Consider the following 12,498-nt stretch of genomic DNA (forward strand, 5'->3'; position numbering starts at 1 on the left):
TTTGAATGGCAATTAACTTGAATTAGGCCTGATTGCCCAGGGAAAAAGTGTTAATCTCAGATACTTTATAGGTACTTAAAGGGGGACAATGGGTTTGTAGGTCTGTAGGATCCCAGATTAAAGGCTTTGTCCCAGGGGAAATCTGAAGTCTGTTTTCAGCCTGTGAAATTCACCAGATTGTCAACACACAGGGAGTCACAATAACCAACCTACAAAACCAATACAGCCCAGTTGCACCTAAATGGGACCACTTTCAGTGGATTATACTAAGGATTTCTCCCTTGGTAGTTTTTCACAGATCTAGTTAATCACCAATGTTGTACAGCAAAATAAAAGTCCTTTAATAGTTGCTCTACTACAAGCATCAGTAACCAAGACACAGAATTATTCATATGCATGCTGTGGAACCACCACATGCAAAGATCATTCCTTATACCTGAACGCACATAGGCCTAGCAACTTTACAGATAAGTATTTTCTTGTTAAAATTACCCATTGCATTCTGTTATAAAACAACATGATATCGGTACTTTGTAAATTATCTGCAAAGTAAGTGATGTGCCCGTTTTATGTTTCAAAGGTAGCGAGATCAAGAGTTCATTCCTTGTTGGCACTGAATATTCATTTAAAAATACAATCTGAAATGGTATCAGTGGCAAATGTCAAGTTAATAGTCTCAGCCATGAGACATTTGACCATAACTTGGTAAGAAGAGGTCAGTGTCATAAAGGTTAATTTGGATAAAATGGTTTGCTCTGTGTTCTTCTCTTCAGAGTTACTCTGTAGGTCAATGGACAAACAAGGGACCAAGGCAAAGCCTGACAGGAAGGGCTGGTTCCATCCAAATAATATAGTCAGCTCATTAGGCATGAAACTAGAGTAGCAGCACCTACACTGTCAATGGATTTAAAAGAAAAGTCTCCACTTAAAAACCATGCTGTAAAAAGGCACAGAGCACCAGTTTGTAGTACCATATTTAGATTACTAAAACTGAAACAATACTATTATAATTCATTTAACATTTTTATTAAGACTCCCCCACCATTTCTCATAGCTAGGGAAACACAAGGGAGGGAGACAGTTTAACTTTCTGTTCTTTCCCCCCCTGCAGTTTGGCATTTCAAACTTTTGCCAGGGAACCAATGAAACTGAAACGCATCAGATTAAACAGTGAAAAAAAGATGCTAGTTTATACACAGCATAGTAGTATCATGCAGGCTCACTGCCACACATAAATGAGGTTAAGAATTTAGTAGAATTCCAAAAAACAGAAAAAAAAAAAGAATGAAGGCATCTATTTGGCCAATAAGAACATATTCATAGATTCATAGATTGTTAGGGGCTGGAAGGGACCTTGTAGATCATTGGATCCAGTCCCCCTGCAGTAGGCAGGAAAAGACAACTGGGATCAAGTAACCCCAGCGAGGTGACTGTCCAGTCTCCTTTTGAAGATTTCCAGGGTGGATGACTGCACCTCCACTGAAGGGAGTATATTCCACAGTCTGGATACCCTGACTGTGAAGGAGTTTTTCCTGGAACTGAGCCTGAAGAAGCCTTCCAGGAGTTTGTATCCATTGCTCCTGGTCTTCTCCAGGGGTGTCCTGGTGGATAGCTGTTCACTGAGTTCTTGATGTATTCCCCTGATGTAGTGATAAGCCATTACCAAGTCCCTTCTCAGCCTTCTCTTCTGTAGGCTGAAGAGGCCCAAGTCCCACAGCCTCTCCTTGTATGGCTTGTCTTGCAAGTCCCTGATCATAGTGGTGGCTCTTCTCTGGATCCTCTCAAGTTTTTCCATGTCCTTGTTGAAATGTAGCCCCCAGAACTGGATGCAGTACTCCAGCTATGGTCTCACCAGTGCAGAGTACAGTTGGAGTATCACTTCCTTAGTTTTGCATGAAATGCAACAGTTAATGCATGCCAGTGTGTTGTTTGCCCTGCTGAGCACAGCATCGCACTGCCAGCTCATGCTCATGCAATGATCGATCATTACTCTTAGGTCCCTTTCGGCTGTGGTGCAAGTTAAATTGTCGCCACTGAGCCTGTAGGTATGTTGGGGATTGTTTACCCCCAGATGGAGCACTTTACACTTCTGAGTGTTGAACTTCATCTGGTTCCAGTCCACCCAGCTCTCCAGCCTGTCCAGGTTTGCCTGTATCTGCAATCTATCTTCTGGCATGACCACACTCCCCCATAATTTGGTGTTGTCTGCAGACTTGGCCAGTGAGCTTTTCACCTCCACGTCCAAATCATTGATAAAGATGCTGAAAAACATAGGTCTAAGCACAGGCCCCTGAAGGACACCACTGGCCACTTCTTGCTGGATCCCTTCATGAGAACTTTTTGGGTCCTACCATGCAGCCAGTTTTCCACCCACTGAACTGTTGAGCGGTTAAGCCCACAATCTTCCAATTTTTCCACAAGGAGATCATGGGATATTAGATCAAAAGCCTTTTGGAATTGTAGGTATATAATATCAACCTTCTCTCCCACGTCCAGGTGGTGAGAGAAGTGTTTATATGCAATGACATGAAATAAGATATGGTGCAGAAGGGATATAAAGTAGGTCAGTTTTAGCCAGTTCATGGTGGTGCAGCATACTAGCACTTCTGTCACACTGCTGTCTTAAGTTCTAGAATTTCAACTTCCATTTTCCAATAAAAGTCAGCCTTTGACTCCAATGTTGTGAAGAAAATTCTAAAAATCCATTCAGCTGATATGATATATAGGAGTCTTCAGTAACTATGGAGCAGCAGCTCTGAGTGGCATGACATTTTCTTCCCAGATGTTAATTCAGCTACCCACTTATAAATTTAATGCCAACATCATTAATACAAACAGTTATTTTATTAACTAGAATCACATATGTGCACCATTTTACAGTGCAGCAGATGGATGGCATTTGGGAAATATAAGCACTCTCTTTTTTCCTGACAAGAAAGAGCTATGACCACGGAGTCCAGCAGAGTTCCTAAACATCTTGAAGTCCTACTAAGGGAGATCAAATGTCATAGAGTTCAGAGAGCACAGATATCAGATGGTTATCATCCACACACATACACACACACACACACACACACACACTCTTATCATTTGCACCTTCCAGTATGCACTGCATCTCATTTTGGCAATTCTCATGTATAGTGTTCCCTCCTAACGTGATCCCCCAAATAAAACCTCAAACTACAGAGTATAACCCAACACGCAAATTGGTAGGAAAGATCTTTTTACTCGAGTCATGTTACTCCAGTAATGACCTATTATGGGAGTTCTTCCACTTTCCAATTATGTGGGTCACTATGAGGCAGGTTACTAGGCTACCCAGACTCTATTCTTCTGATCTGGTATGGGACATTTTTTAATTCTGAAAAACTCTGAAAAAAATCACTTTTTATAAGAACTTCAGTCTCAATTCTGTCTGGTCAAAGTACTTCAAAGTCTTATTGCCCTATGTAGAAGCCAGGCATAAACTACAGTCCCAGAGTTCTCTGTACACAAAGTTCCACAAACTAGCCCTCAGTGTATGTATATGCTACTAGTATGTAAAATGTATGCCCACAAGCACAGAGGGCATGGCCAGGAAAGAAAGACTGTGACTAATCTACTTGAGACTCAGATTCCTGCATTATTACAAAAGTTATTTCAGACTTGAAAGGAATTTGAAATGTTGCCTAAATAGAATTATTCTTTATCAATCCATTTATATCCAGCAGAGCTATTTCTTTAACTAAAATCATTCTTGATCTGCCTGACCTGTCAGCATAGAGTGGCTTAAGGAAGAAAAGATTTTTAAACACTGATTTCATTACTGGAGCTCTCTGATAGTCTTAACATCGCCACCTACTAACTCTCTGAAAGCACTCATGGCACTTTATGCCCTAAAAGACTTTAACAGGAAGCACTGGCAGTTTCCTTACCCCAGATTCTGAACTCTAATAGATCTCAATAGAGGGACCCATTTCGTTCATGAAGTAAACATCCAAGACTTCCCACTTGTGGGGTTTTTTTTTACTTCATTGAAATTTTGTTTTGCTGTTACAGTTTATAGGAGAAAAAGCAGCTCTTTTCCCTGCAGGTTGTTTATCCATCATCTTTTCCCTCTTGCCCTCCTTTCTGGATCACTAAAAGTCTCCTGTATCTTCTCTTGTCCCTAGTCCTCTCTCCCAGTTCTGACAGAGACTTTTCTATCTCATGTTACCAGAGACCATAGCCCTTGCTGCTCTGAAGCTTTCCTGACATTAGCATTTACTATAGTTCATTTCTCCAGACCTTTAGTGCTGCTGATTCACTTTCCCATCATGCATTATGGGACCTTTTCCATTCACTCCTCTCTTCCAACTCATTTCCCATTTGGGTAATCATTTCAGGGTGAGGAAAAGATGTTGTCAAAGCTTGTGAGAACAAGAAACGGTGAATCCAAATCGACCACACACACTCTGTTTCTAGTGGTGTAGGACAGATTTCCTCCCCAACTTGACTAGGATCTTTGGAGCATTTTCTGCCTCCACTGGGAAATCACTCCATATCAGTAGAAACTTTCATAAGGAAAACACCAGAACACATTCAACTGGCTGGGAGCCTTTCCAAAGAGCAGCATAATAACATTTTAAATGGGTTAATAATGGACTTACACTTCAGCCACTGACATGATCAAAATTGCTAGAAAGCTTTCCATTTCCCCCCATAGTATCAACACTAACGTTTTGTGTCTTGAGCCAAACCAGTCAAATCAGTTCTGAATTCTATCAACTGAGCAGAGCTCAATCATTCAAGTGTGTCTGGTGCTACCAGTGGCAAGCATCCTACCTCCCAGACTCTTCAACCCAGGGCTTCAGAAAGGAATTTTTTTTGTATTCCAAGTCAAATAAGCCGAATAATCCAAAGCCTCCCAATCTATTCAGGCTCCACCACGTTTGCCATTTGTAGTTGGAGCCAGATGCTAAACTCCTCACTGGGGGTAATTTCTGACACCAATAATGCTGTGTTAACTCATAATTTCACACATTTTGGGCACACGGCCCTACAGAACTCCAAAAAAGTGAGTGTTGAAAATGTTATAAAGAAAAGTTGCTTCCAGACCCATTTATTGTATTCAGGTAAAGGGACCATAAGCCATGCATATGAAGATGCTTGCAGAGCAGATGCTGAAATCACCTTAAGGCCAAGATGTGAAAGGCACATTTATTTTCTGGAAAGCAGTTTCACACAAGCTTTGGCAAGTAGGCCAGGCTCCCACTTATGTCCTAAGAAGTCACATTTGGGATAATCCCTTTAGGAGATTTCATTTGTTATCAGCCAGGGAGGAAACTATCCTGTTTCCTTTCTCTCTCCTTCAGTTCTTGAACTATATTTCATAGGCTTTGTGGTCCTGATAACCATTTGGAGCAGTCAGTGTGCTGGGCAGATTAATTTCCATTTTCTTACTGAATAAACTTCCAGATATCTCTTGAGCTCCTGCTATTACTGGGATTAACAAAATGGACCTTCTGCTACAGAAATTTGTCATTTTACCTTAATTCCTTCTGATATTTAGCATCTTTCCTAAATGTTAGGACTATTTGAATGATTCCCAAAAAATTTCCAAGATTATGGGGAGTTAATTTTCCATGAACTCATTATTTTATCATAAAATAATGCAATAGGAATGTTAAACATGCAGATGTGAAGCTTCATCTGAATGAGTTCACATACTTTAGAAAGAATAGGCTCATGTACTTTTGCAATGGGTAACTGCTTAATCAAAATCTTAGCAATTCATCTGGAGAAAAATTCAGACAGAAAAAGGAAGAATCCTTTTTACTGAAGAAACATTTCAAATGAAGAAGGTACAGTCGCTGGCTAGTGAGAGCTCACCAGCCTGTCTTAGATCATGTTGGCAGCAAATTAAATAGCTTTTTATCTCTGCAGAGCTGAAAGGACAACTACAATAGTTTGGTGGGGGGGGAGTGGTGACATTTCCAAAAGTGTTTAAGTGACTTGAACTCTTGGGGTGGTACTCTATTCTCTTATGAAGGCCTAGTCAACCAGATCTGGTCATCTACCGAATCACCTAAATCTCCAAAATGCCATTTATGTGTGGGTTGGCACTATTCCCTAGCATGTACATAGCTGTTCATGTGCATGGGGTTATGGACCCAGGATATCAACCTGTCTTTAAGACTAAAGACAAGTGATCAGAAACTGGTTTAAACTGTAACATGCTAGAAGCTCAGTGCACATAAACCAGTTTCAAAATGGCTGAAACTGGTTTAATATAAACCCAGTTGAATGTATTATCAGACTTAACTGATTTGGGTCAAACTGGTTTATGAAACTTCTGTCCCAAACCCCTTCTTCTTCAAGTTAAATCAGAGTACCCCAGCATCCTAGTATTTTGCAGCCCTTGGTTGGGCTGTACTGTCTGCTCCAGAGAGCAGGGCTAGCCCTGCCCCTCTGCTCCCTAGCTGGAGCAGTGAGGGCTGGCTCACTGGCCTGCTCACTGGCTGGCTCACTGCCCCCCTGCCCCAGCAAACCCTGGCTGGGGTCTGGGGCCAAGGAGGGGGGTAAAACTTCCCTTCCCTGAGTACAGAGCTGCCCTGCCCTGCTTGCTTAGTGCTGGCTGCAACTGTGGACTACAAATCCCAGAGGCACCTGGAAGCAGGAATAGGAAGTGATGAGCAACCCTGCAAAGTCCTGCTATTGTGATGGTGGACTGCATCCCCCAGCATTCAGTATTCAGACCAATACTCTTTAATATATTCATAAATGATCTAGATTTGGGTGTCAGAAGCAGACTGGCTAAGTTCACAAATGACACCAAATTATGGGAAAGTGCAGTCATGCTAAAGGATAGACTGGGGATTCAGGCCAACCTGGACAGGTTCACAAGGTGGGTGGATCAAAACCCGATGACACTCAACACAGTAAAATGCAAGGTGCTCCACCTTGGGAGAAAGAACCCACATCATACTTACAGGCTCAGCAGTGCTACACTCACTAGCATCACAACCAGAAGAGACTTGGGGGTCATGATTGATCACAAGATGAACATGAGCCACTAATGCAATGCCACAACTGGCAAATCAAATACTGTAAAAGCTCTGTTATCTGGCATCCTCTGTTACCCAGAATGGGGGATGCCAGATAACAAAATATGCCAGTTAATTGAGTGGCCCGAACAGGCGTCCTTGCCTGTTCGGGCCGCCACTTTTCCCGCAGCATCCAGGGCATCGCTGAACCTCCCGTGGCATTGCTGACCCTCCCATGGGCCCTGAGGAACTTGGAGGTGGATCCTGTGGGACAGGAGGCAGGCCCCATGCAGTCTGCTATTCTCCAGGCCATGGGGACTCAGAGAAACTGGGAGCGCCATGGTAGGCACTTCTGGTTTCACTTTACCAGATAAGCAAGCATGCTGGTTAACAGAACATGCTGGCTTGTAAGGTGCTAGTTAACAGAGCTTTCACTGTACAACTCCTGTTTGCATCTACCAATACATCTCAAGCAAGATGCAAGAAGTTATCCTCCCATTTTACTCGACCTTGGTGAGACCACAGCTAGAGTACTGCATCCAATTCCGGACTCCACACTTTAGAAAGGATGTGAAGAAGCTTAAGAAAATCCAGAGGAGAGCCATGTGCATGATTAGAAGTCAAGAGAGCAGGCTTTATGAGGAGAGGCTGAGAGGCATGGGACTCTTCAGCCTGATGAAAAGAAGGCTCAGACTGGACTTGGTGGTAGCTTATAAGATTATAAGGGATGTACATCAGGAACTGGGAGAACATCTGTTCAACAGGGCACCCCAAGGGAAGACAAGGTCTAACGGAAAACCGTTTTAGACTGGACACAAGGAAAAACTTCTTTACCATCCAAGTATCCAGAGCCTCGAATACACTCCCCAAAGAAGTGGTGCAAGCACCTATTCTGGATACGTTCAAGAAACACTTGGATCCTCACCTTGCTGGGGTCATCTGATCCCAGCTAACTTCCTTCCCTTTGGACAGGGGGCTGGACCTGATGATCACACAAGGTTTCTTCCAGTCCTAACATCTATGAAATCTATGATATACAAGAGACCTTGGGGGCAGCAGGAAGATGAAATGAACATACAGCCCATTCTGGCTATGTGCCAGAGAGCCAAGCTCTAGAACCCCCCCCCCCCCCCCCGCCCCAGTTTTTGGCTTGAGCCACTGCAAGTATGTGATTGCACTTCCTGAATCAAAAGTTAATGTCTGTTCATTTGCTTATTGGTTCAACCTTTGCAGCTTAGACTAACCTGCAAAGACTGAATCAATTCAGCCTCAGGCTTTTTGACTTTCTGCACTTAGCCTAAGTGGTATTTTTGGGGCTTAGATGATCATATCTTATCATCTAGGTGTTCAGAAAAGAATAGAATGCTACCCTTAATCATCAGTGGGACATTGATTTTTCTCGAAAATGGAACACAGACATTCTGAAAAGATATATCTGAAATCAAGCCTGGAATCTTAGGTAATGGCTGTTCTCAGAGGAGCACCAGCCCATGGTACAGAGCTCCCAGTATCAAATCTGTTGGGAAGAGGAACATCCGTCTCTTGGAATAAACCCTCCATCTGTTTACTCTACTCTTGGTCTGAATAGTATTCATACATTGATTGTAAAACGCTTTTCACTAAATGCCAAAATTATTATGCAAGTGATTAACTTAATCATCATTACACTGTGCTTTTCATACCCAAGAGCACACAACCTTTTACCAAAAAGGAAAATCAACTAAAATCGGTAATACGGCAAATTATTTTCCTGATTCCTAATAACATAAAGAAAATCACAAGATTTCTAACCATGTGAGTCTAGTTTTCGATACACATGCACATATCAACAGTCTGAATACACCATCTAATATCAGAACAGACTAGCTTAAAACCATTCAGATGGTACAGAAAGATACCTACAAGTTCAGACTCTACCAGAATTACTTAATTAGCAAAGTTAGTCTGGAAATTTAGCTTGCAAGAATGGGCACTTTTGAGGTTTTTATTCTTCCTATTTTCATCTAGGCCATAAATGTCATTATAACAAGCTTTTCTCACCATATGCAGTCCCAAATAAGGGTGTGAAAATGAAATGAAGACTCAGAGCTTTTCCTTTCTTGGGGTGAAAAAAAAGCAGTTTAGGTCAGTCATCAATCTAATCTGCCTACATTGGTACACTATTAATTTCCTGTTGATTTCTTAAGAAAATCTTACAAACACAGATAAACTAATACAACTTGTGAAATCAATAGCTACTCTAGTGCACGTGTGAGGTCATAGATTTCATGTAAAATCATCACCACCCACATGCATATAAATAGTATTTTTTAGCTTCTAGTTAGATTTTTTAAATGTATACCTATCGATATATAGTACTTGCAATTTCAGTGAGCTGCTACTAACAGAAACAGAATTGTTTGTATTCTCCAATGCATGTGCATTGTAAAATTTAAATTTAAATGTTAAACAATGGCTTTTTCTTATTTATTTGTATCTCATTACTTTCATATTGTACTGAATGTTTAGCTAAGCACTATCATCCATAAGGATCTTAAACTCCAGCAAAATCATCACTGAAATACAACAATTTAGGAATGAGAAGAGAAAAATCACAAAATGCAGTTAAATAGATGTTGAAATATATTCAGATTGAATGAAATTAGCTTAGTGCTTTGTAGCTGACAACCCTACAGCTTGTGAAAATTGGAATACAATCTGTAAAAACAAGTGTTCAGGATCTGCTAATCATCTTTAAGAGAAAAAGACAGCATCTCCAAGCGTACGGTACCATTTCAGAACAGTTGTTCAGTAATGATCAGAGAGAAGTTTGCCATCTATTGAACTACCCAAATGATTGCCCTTCAGTACTCCAGGCACTAACCACGCCCTACATCATCAATGGCCAGGTACAGACTTTACATGTAAACCAGTACAAGCGATCAGAAACCAGTCAAAACCTGCAACCATAGAGAAGTTCAGGGCACACAGACTTGTTTAAAAATGGCAGATCTTGGTCTAAGATAGACCCGGATTGATATGGTAGCAGACTTAATTGGTTTAGGTTAGACCGGTCTATTGAACTTCTGTACCAGATCCCCTCCTGATGCAAGTTAGGTCACAGCCTGCTAGCATCCCAGCCTGCTTTACTGACCCACCCCTCTTTAGAGCCTGCTCCTCCCCGCCCCCCTGAGCTATCTCCTCCCTAACATGGTGGCATGCTAGCCTTGGCCTATGCTTGGCTGCTTCTGGGCTCTTACAAAGCCCCACCCCCTGACTGTGGCTGTCACAGCAGCAAACTGGGGGAGGGGAGGATCTCCCACTGTGTGACCCCCCTCAAGCTGTGCCGACTCAGGTGTGGGGTGGGCTGTCAGTGGAGCAGGGGGTGGAGTGGAGAAGCAGGACAGGGACGGGATGGGATGGGATGGGATGGGATGGGACAGGGGATGCACCCAAGACACTAGTAACACCAACACACCAGTATCCCAGGACCGACCCCCCAGCCTGGCAGGCAGATCTGCTATGTGCTGCTAAGGGCAGGGCATTGGGGAATTCAAGGCCAACTGCAGCCCCATATGTGCCTCCAAGACATGCCAGGCAAGGCCCGGTGCTGGGCAGCTCCTGGGCTAGCAGAGACACTGGACAGGAGCAGGCATGGCTGAGAAGTGCAGTGGACTGCAGGCATGTGGGACTAGGACTGTCACCAATGTATACCTCCGGAGTCAGGGATGGGGTGACTCCCTGCTTCCTGCCACGGAATGGCCTGGCTGGCCAGCCCCCAGCCTGCCCCGCTAACAGCAGCTGGCTGTGAGCAGTGGCAAGAGGGAGGGGTTGGGGAGGTGGGGCAGTGGAGGCAACCTGCTGACCTTGGCTACTGCAGGCAGTGTACATACTTTCTTCCTCTCCCCCCAAGCGCGAACATCTGTTTTGTTTGCTCCTGATCCAACTTTGGGTACTTAGAGTAAAGTGTGAAACTTAGACTGCTTCTGCCTTGGGCTTTTTTAATGTCTGTACTTAGACAATAAGTTTCAATAAGACCATGGTTGCAGAAATAGGGTTTTAAAATTCAAAATAATTAAGAAAACTCCCCCTGCTAAAACTCATCAAGCAAACTTAAAAAAACAAACAAATAAACAAAACCCTTATCTTAGCCCACCTCCACTTCTTTCCCAGAACTCAGCAAGGGAACCTAGTACCTGAAACATGTCCAGTATCTTGTCCAACTATATAAATGGTCAAATAAAAAGATATCACACAAAAAATCATGCCTCTCACAAAAAGTAATAATAATATTCCTATTATTATTACCCCTCCCCCCCCAAAGCCCCCAAAACCTTAAGTCTGTCAGACTAGCACTTGTCTGGCAATCTTCTTTCAATTTAAACCCATACTCACATTAATAACATATCTAATTACAGTGCTTATTAAAGACAATGAGAAAAATATAATAATGTTCGGATGGAACTTTATAAGAAGAAATTATTAAAGATCACAGTATTGAGTAGCTTTCATGTGTACTTTCAGCTTAATCCAGGTGATTTATTTCCAATTTCCTTTTTATGAATAATTTTTTTTCTTTTATACAAATAAATAATATTTATTTGTATAAAAGAAATCTATCATTTTTTAAGGCTATAAGCTTTCTTGAATGTATTTGCCCAGTTAACTGTTAACTTCACTAGATATGGGAGGTAGCATCCAATGCTTTTTCTGTTAATTATCACTCCTATCATATTTAGCTCCCAGATCACAAAGTTGGAGCAGAACCTACTGACCTATAGTTAGTTCTGAGAACAAAGTCACTACAAAATATCCATCTTGATAGCCACATTATCCCAACTCCTGTGCAACAAATCTAGGAATGAGCTTTCAAACAGGGGCAGAACAGAGGTATACATGGACAATATAGGCATACAGAAATAAGCACTACATGCTTACAGGTACAAGGTCTATGGTACAAAGTCTATGCCTGTACCTAACTACCATAGGGTATTTACCTTCTCTGTGTCTAGCGGATACTTCTAGATATACCCATTACAAAATTAGACATTTGGGAATAAATTTCAGGCCTCCATTCAAAACCAAGTTTCATTGGTACAAAAACTGCATATGAGCACTGAAGGTTGGAAGTTGGCCTTTCTGGTCTAACAAAGAAGCTTGAGATTAGAATTCAGTTCTTAAATTAACTTGAAAACAAGAGAAGTTTGTTAGGAATGCATCAACAAAGCAAAACTCTGATTATAAAAATGTTTATTAAAATAAATTTCCTATGGGTTTATACCAATTCGGTTTTTATAAAGAAAATTTCCTCAAAGTATCCATATATACATTTCTTATTTTTCCACATGGGCAGATTTATTATATACTAAAGCCAGTTCCATAAAATGTCTCCTTCCTAATTAACTTAATTTGACCAGTAAAATTATTATAGCTTTATGACCAGTCAGAGGAAACAGCAGATCAGGCTAACTGCTGGGTCATACTGCTTACCCTAGAGGGATATCAATTCCTACAA

At 41.7% G+C, this 12,498-nt stretch overlaps 1 protein-coding gene across 7 annotated transcripts in view; it reads right to left on the minus strand.

The window, feature by feature from the left end:
* NECAB2 (N-terminal EF-hand calcium binding protein 2) overlaps window positions 1-12,498 on the minus strand; it is a 441,556-nt gene that overhangs the window by 256,698 nt on the left and 172,360 nt on the right. The gene's annotated exons all lie outside the window — the stretch shown is intronic.

Source organism: Alligator mississippiensis, chromosome 10 (assembly GCF_030867095.1).
Source record: "Alligator mississippiensis isolate rAllMis1 chromosome 10, rAllMis1, whole genome shotgun sequence".
Taxonomy (NCBI): Eukaryota; Metazoa; Chordata; order Crocodylia; family Alligatoridae; genus Alligator; species Alligator mississippiensis.